The sequence below is a fragment of the Myotis lucifugus genome, unplaced genomic scaffold (assembly GCF_000147115.1).
Source record: "Myotis lucifugus unplaced genomic scaffold, Myoluc2.0 scaffold_19, whole genome shotgun sequence".
NCBI classification, from domain to species: domain Eukaryota; kingdom Metazoa; phylum Chordata; class Mammalia; order Chiroptera; family Vespertilionidae; genus Myotis; species Myotis lucifugus.
The window spans coordinates 9,140,430-9,156,405 of record NW_005871067.1 but is presented as its reverse complement, the minus strand read 5'-3'; the positions used below and the strand labels follow the sequence as shown (position 1 = coordinate 9,156,405).

At 41.9% G+C, this 15,976-nt stretch overlaps 1 pseudogene; it reads left to right on the top strand.

Annotated features, from left to right (window-relative positions):
- Positions 1-7,355: 7,355 nt before the first annotated feature.
- On the top strand, positions 7,356-7,872 carry LOC102428960 (annotated as a pseudogene).
- Positions 7,873-15,976: the final 8,104 nt, after the last annotated feature.

Here is a 15,976-nt window from a genome sequence, read left to right as displayed (position 1 = left end):
CTGCGTCAAATGGCAGTTCCATATTTAATTTTTTTAGATAACTCTATTCTGTTTTCTATAATGGCTGCAGCAGTCTGCATTCCTATTAGCAGTGTACTAGAGTTCCCTTTTCTCCACATCTTCTCCAGCACTTGTCATTTGTTGATATGTTGATGGTAGACATTCTGACAGGTGTGAGGTGATATCTTGTTGTTTCAATTTGTATCTCTCTGATGATCAGTGACTTTGAACATTTTTTCATATGTCTCCTGGCCATCTGTATGTCCACTTTGGAAAAGTGACTGTTTAGGTCCTTTGTCAATTTATTATTGGATTGTTTTTCTTCCTTTTGTTACGTTGTATGAGTTCCTTATATATTTTGTATGTTAACCCTTATCAGTTGTATCATTGCCAAATATATTCGCCCAAAGAGTGGGCTCCCTTTTCATTTTGTTGATGGTTTCTTTTCCTGTTCAGAAACTTTTAGATCCTCCCATTTCATTTCAATTCGGGATATTTTGTTTTTGTTGTTTTTCAGAGCAACTACTCACTTCATCATTGAAGATGTTTAATTCTTTTGCCACGATTTAAATAAAATTAAGTTGGATGTGTTAATTAACTTGATTGTGGTAATCATTTCACAACATACATGTGTATGAAATGTTTACATTGTACACTTTAAATATATTTCCATTTTCTTTGTCAATTATACCTCAGTAAAGCTAGGGAAAAATAAAAGAGAAAGAAGCTTTAGCACTTGGAAATTGACAGTGATTTTCAGTATTGTGATCTTGGTCATGTCACTTTACCACCCAGCACACATTACCTGATCTATAAAACTGCAGGGGCAGGGAGGCTCTACTCCTGATATACTAAAAAGACAATTCCAAGGAGTGAAATCAAGGAATATACGGTATTAAAACATAATCAGAAGAGTATTTTATATAGTTAGCTGGGCTTGGCAAATTGCCATTTGGCAATAACTAGAATAGAAGATGGCCCATCTAGGATGGCATTTATTTTAGCTGATTAAGAGTCTTAGATATCACATGATCTCACTCATTTGTGGATTATAATGAACAACATAAACCGATGAACAAAAACAGATCTAGAGACAGAGAAGCATCGATCAGATGCTCAAACCTCAGAGGGAAGGTAGGGGAGGGTGGGGGTAAAGGGGAGAGATCAACCAAAGGACTTTTATACATGCATATAAGCATAATCAATGGACGCAGACAACAGGGGGTGAGGATGAGGGCAAGGCTGGGGGGATGAGGGGACAATGGGGGGATGAAGACACATTTGTAATACCTTAATAAAAAAATTTTAAAAAAGAGTCTTAGATAGAATTAGAATTCAAATTAGGTTTTTTGTCTTAGATTTATTATCTCAGATTATTAATATACTAGGGGCCCAGTGCACAAATCGTGCACTTTGAAAGGAACTGTGGGCTGTGAGGCTGCAGTGGGCCCATCCTCTGCGCCCCCGCCCAGCCTCTCCCTCTGTGGCCCCCAGTACCCTCTCTGCCCTGCTTCCACCACTGACGCTACTCCCACGTGCTGACAGTGTGGGCCCCGCTCACACCCGCTGACAGTGTGGAGCAATTGGGGCAGGTGCCAGCATCAGGTGCAAGTGGGGCCAGCGCTGTCAGCGGGGTGAGAGACGGAAACTGCTGCCCCGATTGCCCCTCAAGAGCGGGGGGGCGGGGGGGGGTGTGGAGAAGCCCTCAAGGGCGATCGGGTCAGCAGCCACCACTCACACCAGCTGACGGCGCCAAGCGATGGGGAATGGCACCGGGTGCTGGCAGCGGGTGCAAGCAGCGACTCTGGCGCCGGCTGTGGGTGTGAGTAGGGCTGGCGTCAGCAGTGGGTGCAAGCGGCGGCTCCTGCGCCAGCAGCGAGTGCAAGAGGCAGCTGCCAACTCCAATTGCCCCTCCGGAGCAAGGGGAGGTGGAGAAGCCTTGAGGGATGATCTTGGCTGGCAGTCACCGCTTGCACCCGCTGATGGTGCCGAGTGATCTGAGATGCTGCTGGGCACCAGCAGTGTGTGCAAACAGCAGCTTTGGCATTGGCAGCAGGTGCAAGCGGGGCTGGTGCTGAAAGCAGGTGCGAGCGTTGGGTGGGACTGCGGTGCACGGGAGCAAAGAATTTTCAGTAACCTCCAGAGGCTCTCCCCAATGACAGCGATCGGTGCCCCACCTTGGTCTGGCACCCCCGCTCACCTGATCCACCATCCTGCCGCGGCTGATGCCCGCCATGTTCCATGTGTGCCCCTTGTGGTCAACGCACTTCATAGTGACGGGTTTTTAGGTTGTTCCGGTGTTCGGTCTATTTGCATATTAGGGTTTTACATGTATATAGATACTTGTATTTTGTGTGGAGGTGTACTTGATTCTCTGTAGTACCTGATTCTCTGTAATACATTTTTTTAGATGTGCAGTGTTTAACATACATACATAATATAAATAAAATTAAGGTGCTTAGAAGCTCCCACAAGTCATGTAGACTGACTTCTAAAATATAATTGCAAACTGATATATTTTCTCCCAAGTTTATTTGATTAGATTTAAATTATTTTTTAATCACAGGTTCTAAATTAGTTTTTTTGGAGCTGGGTACATATGTGCAAGGACCTACTTTTTATATGCCTCCAATATTTGACTGGTGCCTGGAGGCTTGAAGGAAACAGGAAAATAAATTAGGTTACTTGCTGTCTTTGATTGTATTATGTATCATTGTGACATTATTTCATTTGAATTAAAATCTATATATATAAAGAGCCAGGGGCTGTCACATCCGAAACAACTGAACAGACAACCAAACAGGCTGAGTAGGGTGACAAAGCCAGCAGGGGGGTTAGTGAGGGACAACCAAACGACTGAGCAGCAGGCTGCATGGGGCAACCAGGCCAGCAGGGGGTTAGTGAGGGATGACCAAATGACCAAGCAGCAGGCTGCATGGGGCAACCAGGCCTGCAGGGGCGGGGGGGGGGGGGGGCAGTTAATATATGTTCACTTTTTTATTTTGTAAAGGCATAAAAGTATATCATTTATTTTTTATTAAAATCATTTTTATTTTTCAATTGCAGTTGATCATTAATAAGTGAACATTCAATAAATCTCATACCTATCTGACACCATGCAAAGTTTTTAGAATATTATTGACTATATTCCCTATGCTGTACTTTACATCCCCATGACTATTCTGTAATAACCAATTTGTACTTTCTTAATCCCTCCACCTTTTTCACCCATCCCCATAACCCAAAATGTTCTCTGTATCTATGAATCTGTTTCTGTTCTGCTTGTTTGTTTATTTTGTTTTTTATATTCAATTGTTGATAGATATGTATTTATTGTCATTTATTGTTCATATTTTTTCTGTCTATTTTATTTTATTATTGTCATATTTTTTATCTACTTTTTTTCTTCTTTTTTAAGAAGATCCTTTAACATTTCATGTAATACTTCTTTGGTGGTGGTGAACTCTTTTAGCTCTTTATTGTCTGGGAAGCTCTTTATCTGACCTTTAATTCTAAATGATAGCTTTGCTGGGTAGAGAAATGTTGGTTGTAGGTTCTTGTTTTCATCACTTTCAATAGTTCTTGCTACTCTCTTTACCATCAAGAAATTAGCTGACAGTCTTATAGGAGCTTCCTTGTAGGTAACTAACTGCTTTTCTCTTGCTGCTTTTAAGGTTCTCTCTGTATTTAACCTTTTGCATTTTAATTATGATATATCTTGATGTGGGTCTCTTTGGGCTCATCATATTTAGGACTCTCTGTACTTCCTGGACTTGTATGTCTATTTTCTTCACCAGATTAGGGAAGTAGGGAAGTTTTCTGTCATTATTTTTTCAAATAGGTTTTCAATTTCTTGCTCTCTCCTCTTCTTCTGGCACTCCCATTATACAAATGTTGGTACACTTGAAGTTGTTCCAGAGGCTCTTACACTATCCTCCTTTTGGGGGTTATTTTATCTTTTTGCTGTTCTGATTGTTTGTTTGTTTGCCTCCTTATAATACAAACTAGAGGCCAGGTGCACGGATTTGTGCACTGGTGGGGTCCCTCAGCCTGGCCTGCACCCTCTTGCAATCCGGGATCCCTCAGGGGATGTCAGATAGCTGTTTTGGCCTGATCCCCACAGGCCCTATCCAGACAGGAGAGAGCCCTCTCCCCGCAGACTCAATCCAGACAGGAGGGAGCCTGATCCCCACAGGCCCGATTCAGATAGGAAGGAGCCTGATCCCCACAGGCCCAATACAGACAGGAGGGAGCCTGATCCCCACAGGCCCAATACAGACAGGAGGGAGCCCAATCCTGTGCATTGAGTGTCTGTCTCCTGGTGGTCAGTGTGCGTCATAGTGACCAGTCAACTGGTCATTCAGTCGATCGCTCATTTGGTTGCTTAGGCTTTTATACATATAGATGGCTGATTTGTTTCTTAACTTCATCTTCTCTACTGTTGATTCCCTGTAAATTATCTTCATTTCAGTTAGTTTATCCTTCATTTCTCCATGGTTCTTTTTTATGTTTTTCATGTCCTTTTTTATGCTGTTTAAGTTCTCACTAAGTTCATCGACCATCCTTATAACCATTGTTTTGAATTCTGTATCCAGTAGATTGCTTGTCTCCATTTTGTTTAGTTCTTTTCTCAAGTTTTCTTCTGTCCTTTCATTTGGGACATGTTTCTATGTCTCCTCATTTTGGCAGCCTCCCTGTGATTGTTTCTATGTATTAGGTAGAGCTACTACTTCACATGGGCTTGGTAGAGTGGCCTTATGTAGTAAGTGTCCTATAGGGTCCAGTGACATAGCACTCCTGATCACCCAAACTGGACATTCAAGGTGCACCCCTACACCCTACCATGTGTGCTGTGTATACCATCCTGTTATAGTTGAGCCTTGATTGCCTTTGCCACACCAGTGGGAGGGATTTACCCCCAGGCCAATTTGCTGCAAGTTCTGGCTATGACCACCCACCACTATGGAAGACCAGCTGTGCAAGGCCCACCCCACAGAGCAGGACTAACTTCAGTGGGGTGCTTAAATGGTTCCGTCCCTTGAGTGTGTTGCTTGTGGAGGTGGTTGGGTGGTGGTACTTTAATGTGGTCTGAAGTTTCACACGGGGAGCACTGGCTCTACAGCCTCCCAGGAGGTGAAGACCAAGGTCAGCTGCTGTTTGTGTTCTGCCTGGGGCCATCCAGCATGAGCTACAAAGCAATCTGCAGATGGCTGCTAAATGTGCTTGGCTTGGATGTGCCCAGGCAAGGCCAAACTGTGAACCAAGGCTGACTGCTGCTAGCACCAGGTCTGGGACCACTTAGTGAGAGGTACAAGACATGCTGAAGCCAGATGCTGCTTGTTTAAGGGATTTTAGTAAAGTCTGAAGCATGAGTCAATACAGGCCATTTGTATGGGAATGCCACTGGAAACAGCTTAAATGGGCCCATTAGTTGGATGGTACAGTCTCTCAGATAATTACTGAGGCAGGGAAAAGAATGTCAGCCAGTTAGAAACTGAGATATGACACCTGCCTGCTGGCTCTGTGGGATTGGGCATCTCAGAAAAGGAACAATGTCCTCTGCCAGCACTTTTGTCTGGCAGAAAGTTGCCTCTCCACATCTCACCCTGATGCCAGACAATTCAATACCTCTTATATGACACTGGTACCTTTTCAGCTGCTGCCCCAGCACTGGAGCTCAGAGCAAGTGAGTCCCAATAAGTCTGAGCACATGACCTTTAAGAGGAACTGCCTGGGACTCCAGCAGCCTCTGTCTTAGCCATAATCCTCACTGGTTTTTAGAGTCAGAAGTTATGGATACTTCTCTTCTTGGCACTGAAACCCTAGGCTGGGGGGGCATGGTATGGGGCTGGGACGACTCCCTCCTCAGGGGATACCCCCGAAGCTGAGATATCCCTTCCAATATTTGTCAGACATGGGTGTGGGACTAGCCCTTTCCACATTTCTGCCCCTTCTACCAGTCTCTATGTGACTTCTTCCCTATATCCTTAGTTGTAGGACTTCCATTCAGCTAGATTTTAGGAGGTTCTGAATGATGTTTGTTCTGTAGTTTAGTCGTAATTTTGATGTGTTTGTGGGAAGATGTGAGTACCACATTTACCTACACTGCCATCTTGACTGGAAGTCGAACTTAACATATGTTTAAATATATACAATTTATACATTAAAGACTAGGATATAGGCTCAGTCATAAAGGTATCCACAGTCTTATTTATATCCTTCCTAATTTACATATGTATACTGTACTTACTCCCTTATATCCCTGCCTGTTGAGTTTATGTTTATTAGAAATGGGAAATTCTTTATTAAAAAGAAAGTATGTTAATATTAATATATGTATTTACTTAACAGCAGAAGCCTGTGTTTTTGAGATACTGTAAAGTAATAAATATAAATTGCAAAATTATGAACCCCTAAAAATCAGAATTATAGTCATTCTGATGTTTTAGAGAAACTAATAATAATACCTAACATTGAGTGCTTGGTGTATGGCAGTCACTGTTCTAAGCACTTGTACAAAATGACTCACTAACTTTTATAACAAAAGAAGAAAAACTGAGGCAACAGAGGGTTTACTTGCCCAAGGTCACACAGCTAGGCAATAGTGGAATCATTATTCTAGTCCAGGTAGTCTGGATCCAAAGCCTCCTCTCTTTATCTATGCTACCAGTTCCTGTAGGTACGACAATTGGATTTATGTAAGTAGAAAGTTTCTGAAATGCACTAAGTAGAACATTTTAAAGATAAAACTTTTTAAAAAAATAGTTTTATTGATTTCAGAGAGGAAGAGAGAGGGAGAGAAAGATAGAAACATCAATGATGAGAGAGAATCATTGATCAGCTGCCTCCTGCACACCCCACACTGAGAACACCCCACTGGGGACCAACCTTGCAACCCGGGCATGTGCCCTGATTGGGAATTGAACCTCCTGGTTCATAGGTCGATGCTCAACCACTGAGCCATGACAGCTAGGCAAAGATAAAACTTTATCTTTAAAGTGTAAAAGAAAATACTTTATCTTTAAAGTTTAAAAGAAAATAAGCTAAAATGACTACTTTCCAGTAGTTTCAACAACAATACTATTACATCTGCATTAGACAATAGGCTCCTAGAAAATAGAAACCATTCCTTATCCAAATTAGTATTCCCAGTAAGTGCTTAGTATATAGTAAACACTTAATACTTATGAAGCAAGTAAACTTCAGTTATTATCAGATTTTGAGAGCACTTAAGTCACCTAAATGAACAGAACAAAGAAAGGCTTATGCAAGTAGAAATGATAGAAATCAAATAAAAGAATGACCATGAGCAACCTGACCCAGGCCCTGAGGTCACAGCCTCTGCCCATGGCTTCTGCAGGGCTGGACTGCCACTCCTCCTGCTATGATGCCTGGGCAGATCCCAGACCCTTCCATGACTGAGGGCTCTCTGCCAGGGCTCGGCCCCCTGACCAACTCCCAACCTCGGCCCTGACTGCAGAGGAGCTGAAATACACTGACATCTACTACATTGGGACCATGATCGCCCCTTTGCACTTCCTGGAGGTGAAACTGGGCAAGAGGCCTCAACCTGTGAAAAGTGAGCTAGATGAGGAAGAGGAGTGGAGGAAAAGGCGCTGGGAAAAGAACAAAGTGGTGGCAGCCCGGTGCTGGAACAAGAAGGAGCAGAAGGAGTTTCTGCAGCAGGAATCTGAGTGGCCGGAGCTCATGAATGCGGAGCTGAAAACCCAGATGGAGGACCTGAAGCAGGAGCAGCAGCAACTCATCCTGATGCTCAACCGGCATCGCCCCACCTGCATCGTCAGGACTGACAGCGTTAAGACCCTTGACTCAGAAGGCAACCCACCGCTGGAACAGCTAGAGAAGAAGTGACCATGGGCTGGGAGGAGGAAGAGAAGGAGGAGGAGATGAGGAAAGGGAAGAGAAGGGTCCCAGAGGGCTCTTTCTTGCTGCATGAAAAACTCTTCAATGAGGCTCAGCACAGCTAGCATCGACCAGGCTTTTTTGTGAAACTCAGATCAGCCACACCAGGGGAAGAAACCCAGGCTGATGAAACCCAGGACCAAGCGCTGAGACCAAAGTATTCCTGAAGGGGACCTGTTCTGCCTGGGGCCAGGCTTGCAGGAGGCAGGACAGAAGCTCTGGGCAGGAGAGACGCCCAACCTGGCAGCTGTTGGCACTTCTCCATCTCTCCGCCAGGGAACCATCCTAAGGACCTCTGAGCAGCCAGGAAAAGCCATGAGCTGCCACCAAAATTAGGCTGAGGATGGAACTCAGAGTGAAACTGCAATCTGCCTGCCCCCAGCCCTGACCCTGACCCTGATCCTGGTGCAAGGCTGGAGAAGGGCACAGTGCCAGGCCCTGCTGTACCCACCCACTGTGGTCCAGCTCAGTCCTGCCCGGAGTGGCAGCCGGGGTGCACCCTCACTGGCCCTGCTGGAGTTGCTGTGGGCATGAGGCATGGGCACCCTTCCAAAGCACATACTTACTGAATGTTTACAGAGTGGCTGTCCTGGCAGGGCTTTCAACTGCACATGTTTTTTATACTTTTTAAAAATATATATTTTACAAAAAAAAGATTTTATACAAGCAATATATACATGGATTTCTATAATCACTCGATGTGATCCAGTATAAATATGCTATGGTTTGTTTGTTATGAACAGATATCAGCAGTTATGGCCATTGCGTGTAACTTCTAAGTACTGTAGTCTCTGGGTGTTGGGGGTGGCAGGGGTGGGGGGTGGTGCATTTCCATCCTGGTAAACCCTTCATAGTACTCAGTTCTGTATAGCTCAGTAAACATTACACTCACTTTAAAAATAAAAAATAAAGAAAGAGGGAGGCCCAGGCTACCCAGCCGGGGGCACTACAGTGGGTGGCCAGGGCCTCCCTCTGCAGGGTGATCTATCTGGTGGCCCCTGCCATCGATTGCCCCACAGAGGGAGACTGAGGCCACCAGCCAGTGATGCTGTGGTGGGTGTGTGGGGCCGGCCAGTGATTGCCCCGCAGAGGGAGGCCGAGGCCAGACAAGCGATCTCATCCCATGCCTGTTGCCTGCAGAGGGAGGCCACTGGTGGTGGTGGTGGGAGGGCAGCACTGCATAGATGGCAAGCAGTGGCAGTGGCGGGGTCAGGGCCAGCTGCCAGCAGCCAGGGGAATGAAAGCCCCGATAGGCCCAGATCTCAGGCCAGGCCTAGGGATCCTACCCGAGGGTCCCGGATTGCAAGAGGGTGCAGGCTGGGCTGAGGGACCCCCTCAAGTGCACAAATTTTCATGCACCGGGCCTCTAGTAAGACAATAAAACAATTTGCTGCTCTTTGTAAGCTAGTGATAAGAATGTGTATTTAAAACATAAGAATTTTGAGGGAAAATGTCAATATTTTTTATCCAGAAACACCATTAAGAAAGATTTCTGATATCCTTGATGCCAATTTACCTTTTTAAGCGCAGATTTACTGAAGCTAACAGCATAATATAGAATCTGAGACAGTCTGTGAGAGAAAAGGTTAATTTGACATTACAAAACTTGCTAACAAAAATAACAAGTAGCCATAGCAAAAGTGAAAATATCAGCTACTATCTTTTTACTATGTGCAAGAAACTGTGATAAGAGTTTTATATGCATTGTTTATTTGATCAAATTATTCCTACCTCACAAATGAATAGGCTTAGATAATTAATTTGCCCAAGATCACACTTGTATGCAATAGTCATTTTTTCTCCTAAAACAAAAAATAAGAAACATAAAGGATCATGGGGAATTATCAAAATTGAGAGTATAATCTCATTAATACCAGACAACTTGATCATTTATTTTCTACCTCTGACTTGTTTGGGGTTTTTTTTTTTTTTTTTACATGTTATTACATAACATTTATTTTGGCGTTTATTTGACTTGAGATCACATCTGGATGATACCATGCTTCTGAACATCTGTAATTCTATATAGTTGTGTACTTCAACCATTCATAGTTGATTTCTCCAATTAAAGATTCCATTTTCTTTCTTCAGTTATAATTTCCTTAAGAGTAAAAATGTTGCCTTTTATTTTCTTTGTGATTAAATTGTGATTGTCCTATAAGGTTTCCAAAATGGTTAGATAATGCTAACCATTTATCAAAAAATTATACAAATGAGGTTATCCATTTTATTGACAGCTAAATACCCTGAAAAAGCAGCCTAGTATGTTGCTTTGTACAATCTCAGAAAGCAAGAAATCTGCAAATTATTTTCTTATGTTAATCCAATAAAGGACTCTATAAAGTGATACATTTGTCACTGATTTTGAAGTAATATTTCAGTTAGTATTTTGATGATCACAGAAAATATTTTCCCAGATTTTATTCTGCCTAGGTTTTCTTTCTGTATGCTCTATTTTCATTATTTGAAACTCATCCCATGATCAGTTGACATAGTGATAGAGTGCTCTCCATGTACAAGCAAAACAGATCCTCTCCATGCTCTCTGAGGACTTTACATTTTCTGTAAATCTCACCTGTAGAACCATGTAGCCATATATACCTAAGCATCTAACCAATCTTCAACTTACAAATGAGTTTCATCTAAGCCAGTTTATAAATCAGTTGTTTGGAACCAAGGAGGCATTTTACCATGAAAATAAGGTTAAAAAGGATGGCTCAGAGCAGTTTGAAACATATACTAGCGCAAGCATTATTGGATAAAGATGCATGTCAAACTCAAAAACAACTTGCAGAAAGATTAAACATTGCTCAGCAAACACTTTCCGATTGTTTACAAGCAATGGGAAAGATTTTAAAGGAAGAAAAACAGGTGCCACATCAACTGAACAAAAGACAAATGGAAAACCGAAAAGTCGTCAGTAAAATGTTGCTTCAATGGCACGAAAGAAAGTCTTTTTTTGCAACGAATTGTGACTGGCGATGAAAAGTGGATTTATTTTGAGAATCCCAAATGCACAAAATCATGGGTTGATCCAGGTCAACCATCAACATCGACTGCAAGGCCAAATCGCTTCAGAAAGAAGACAATGCTCTGTGTTTGGTGGGATCAGGAAGGTGTGGTGTATTATGAGCTTCTAAAACCAGGTGAAACCGTTAATACTGATCGCTACTGACAACAAATAATCAATTTGAACCATGCTTTGATCGTGAAATGACCAGAATGTGCCAGAAGACACGGCAAAGTAATTTTGCTTCATGATGATGCACCATCACACACTTCAAAACCAGTTAAAGACACGTTAAAAGATCTTGCCTGGGAAGTATTAACCCACCTGCCATATTCACCAGACCTTGCTCCAGATTACCACTTGTTCCTATCAATGGCACACACACTTTCTGAGCAGCACTTCAAAACATAGGAAGAAGTGGAAAATTGGGTCTCTGAATGGTTTGCCTCAAAACAACAAAAGTTCTTTTGGGATGGTATCCACAAATTACCTGAAAGATGGGGAAAATGTGTAGCTAGCGATGGATGTTACTTTGAATAAAGCACTTTTGATGTTTCTCTTGAAATTATTGTGTTTTCTTTGATTACAAAATCTGCATTATTAACCGATATACCTAGTATAATATGGCTATTATATGCTTGAACTACTCTATAAGTCGACAGTAAAATCTAACTATGCTTCACAATGCTTCCTGGGTAGAAACTGTTTTTCACGTTCTAAGTTGGAACAATAGGAAAATTTTTCTACTTTTGGCCTCTAGGAATCCCAATGAATTCCTCCACCAAAGAGGGGTAGGGGAGAGGCTCCAGCAATAATCAGTGGCAGTGTGGGAGTCAGGGAAACCTGCTTCCAGTGCTACATCAAAAGACAGACAGTCCTATAGAAAGAGCTGAGGGCAGAGAAAGGACCAAGATCCAGCAATGATCATTGTCTGGGTAGTATCAAAGTATACCTCTAAATACTCCCACAAAAAATACTATCTCTCTCTGACCAATAAATGTGTACAGTAATAACATGTGTGTGTGTGTGTGAGTGTGTGTGTGTGTGTGTGTGATGAAGGTAGATGGTAGGTGACTGTCAATGCAACTCATGCTATCATAGCAGGGACAGTAAAACCAAAGCCTCAAGTGTTATTGTGCCCACAAGATATGCCCCAACCATCCAGTGGTGTGAATTTAAATTCAAATCCTCCAAAATAAACTTGAAAAGGAAGTACAAGTCTTTAATGTAATAATATATACATTGTCAATATTTTAGAAGAAAAGATACTTTGTAAAGCATTCATGAATTCCATCATTCACACAGTGAGTACATAATGAAAGCATTGTTGGATGGATTTACTGTACAATTAATAGAAAATCAATAGCAGTTCTACATTAAAAAGGTGTTGTTCTTCAAATACTCTACTTGGAAAAGTAAATGTGAAATACTGTAATAACTCAAATAATGTAAGATCAAAGAGCCACATATGTTCTGAGAAAGGATATATCTTTTCAGTTAAAAAATAAGGAAAATTTTCTACCTAGGAACAAATTTAACAAAGGCTTTGAAGACCTATACACTGAAACTACAAGACATTATTAAAATAAATTAGGGAAGACACAAAAAATGGGAAAATATTCTGTGTATTGAAAGAATCAACATAGTTAAAATGAACAAAGCAATTTGTAGATTTAATACAATCCCCATCAAAATTCCAATGGAACAAAAAATCATCAGATTTGTACAGAACAACAAAAGACCCCAAATAGCCAAAGCAATCCTAAGAAAAAAAGAACAAAACCAGAGGGATCACCATACCTGATTTCCAATTATACTATAAAGCATGGTATTGGCAGAAAAACATGCAGACCAAATGGAACAGAATTGAGAGCCCAGAAATAAACCTACATGAATATGGGCAAATCATTCTCCACAAAGGAACCAAAAACATACAATGGAAAAAAAGAAAGCCTCTTCAAAAAATGGTGATTGGATAACTGGAAAGTCACACGCAAAAGAATAAAACTAGTCACCATACACAAAAATAAACTCAAAAGGGATCAAAGACCAAAATATAAGACTGAAAGAATAAAATACATATAATAAAACATAGGCACTATACTTATGGACCTTGGCTTTAGAGAGGATTTTATGCATTTGACCTCAAGAGCAAAAATAAATGAATGGGACTATCTCAAACTAAAAAGCTTCTGCATAGCAAAAGAAGCCACCAACAAAATAAAAAGGCAATCAACTGAGTGATATTTGCAAACAATAGCCCTGACAGCAGTTAATATCCAAAGTATATAAAACACTCATACAACTCAACACCAAACAAACAAACAATCCAATTTAAAAATGAGCCAAAAATGGGAAGAGTACCTGAACAGATAGTTCTCCTAAGAAGAGATACAAATGGCCAACAAATTTATGAAAAGATGTTCAACTTCACTAGCTATCAGTGAAGTACAAATCAAAAACTCATCCCTGTGAGAATGGCTATTACCAACAAGATAACTTATGGGGCTTCTCCAGCCGCGACCGGCACAGCTAGAGAGTGAATGAGTCCTGAGTAGGGGCGACTGGAGATTGAGAAAAAGAAAGAGACAGACACAGAGACAGTAGGGAAAGCTGAGACCAGGTGGGACAATGTTCTTGGATGGAGAGGCAGTGACCCAGAGTTAGTGCAGTGCGTTTATTATATACAGCATGATACCAGGAAGTTTTACTAGAGTTTAAGACAAAGGAAATTATGTGAAATCATGCTTAAAGATCAAGCTGCAGTTCTTCATTCTCATGGCTTCTCATAATCGTCAGGCCTGACTGGAACCTGATAATTGCATTCCCCCCGGTGCCTGGCTGAACTTAGATAATTACACCCACCCCCTGGCGCCTGAGCAAAAGGTCAGGACTGACAACATTCTTGCCTTTTGGCAAGGTATGTTTCCAGGACATGGCTTGCTGACGCCACTGGTCTCAGCCAACAACCCTCGCTCAAGTGCTCTTCCAGGTGCCCTCTACAACAAGTAATAAGTGTTGGAGAGGTTGTGGAGAAAAAGGAACCCTCATACACTGCTGATAGGAACGTACACTGGTACAGCCACTATGGAAAACAGTATGAAAGTTCCTCAAAAAATTAAAAATGGAGTTACCATATGACCCAGCAAATCACTCTTCTGGGTATCTAACTCCAAAACTGGAAACATTTATTTGTATAGATATATGTGTCCCTATGTTCATTACAGCATTACTCAGGGTGGCCAAGACATGGAAACATCAAAGTGTCCTTTGGTAAATGATTGGATAAAGAAGATGTGGTATATATACACAATGGAATACTACTCAGCCATAAGATAAGATGAAATACAGCCATTTGTTACAACATGGATGGATCTTGGGAATATCATGCTAAATAAAAATGAGTTAAATTAAAAATAATTAAGAACCAGAGGAGATTAAAAATGGTGGCAGAGTAAGTGGATGCTTCACAGATAGGCTTCCAGGAACAAACTGATATTACAACTAAAATACAGAAAAACTTCCTGAATAATCAATGGAAAACTCCCAGGAGAGAACCCTGACACCCGAGGACTGAAAGTGGAGACTGCATAGGGACTGGTGGGAGGGGCAGAGGTGTGAAAGGGCTGGCCAGGCACCCACAGAGCAACTGTATTCCTAGAGAGATATCTCAGCTGTGGGGGGGTTGCCACTGAGAACTCTGGGATATAATCCCCAAGCTGCCCCCCCACCCCCAAAAGAGAGCACCAAAACTGAGGAAAGTACCCAAATAACATCTGACTGTGAAAAGCAGTGGGTGCTGTCTGCCAGAGAGTAACAGCTGAAAATTCGGGCACCCTCTTAAAGGGCCAATGCACAAAATTCCCTCTGGAGCCACCCATCTTGTGCTCTCCCAGAAGGAGGGTGAAATGGACTGGAGCTGTGAGAATAGAAGGCAGGACTGGGGACTCAGGGGATAGAGCTCAGAAGGCAGATAGCCCAAGTTTCCTGGGCTGAATCATTCACTCTCCCAGTAGAGGACATCTTTCCCACATAGATATTTGCCTTACCTGTGGGGAAGATAGTTGACACACCCTATTGGAAAACGAATTGCCCTGAGGCCACTTAAGAGATTAAAAATAACAATTAGCCTCCAGGCAGAGACAACTGCCCCACCCTGTTGGGGAAAAAAACCTCTTCCCACACCTGAGAACAATGGCCTGGGGGGCAATTCAAGTCATAATTCTATCAGTCTGTAGGCAGAGGCAGTTTCTGGAGGCTTTGAGTTGATTCCTGATCTACTTAGTCAGAAACAGCCTTTAACACTGTCCTGCAAAAGATTGAGAGGTGTAGAGGTTCTACCTAATACATAGTCACAAACCCAAGCAGAAAGCCAAAATGAGGAGACAAAGAAACAACCTCCAAATGAAAGAACTAGAGAATTATCCAGAAGAGATTAATGGAGCAGAGATAAGAAATTTATCTGAAACAGAGTTCAGAGTAATGATGGTAAAAATGCTCAACAGTATGAAAAAAGATATAGTAACTATGAAAAAAGAACAGTCTGAGATAAAGAATGACATAACACATTGGAAGAAATACACAGCAGATTGGGGGTAGCTGAGGATCGAATGAGTGAATTAGAAGACAGAGTTGAAAATATCACTCAATCAGAGAACCAAAAAGAAAAAGCAATTAAAAAACAGGAGGGCAGCTTAAGGGAGCAGTGGGACATGTGAAACGTAACAATACTAGGTGTATCAGTTAATAATGGCGGATTTTGTAATCAAAGAAAACACAATAATTTCAAGAGAAACATCAAAAGTGCTTTATTCAAAGTAACATCCATCGCTAGCTACACATTTTCCCCATCTTTCAGGTAATTTGTGGATACCATCCCAAAAGAACTTTTGTTGTTTTGAGGCAAACCATTCAGAGACCCAATTTTCCACTTCTTCCTATGTTTTGAAGTGCTGCTCAGAAAGTGTGTGTGCCATTGATAGGAACAAGTGGTAATCTGGAGCAAGGTCTGGTGAATATGGCAGGTGGGTTAATACTTCCCAG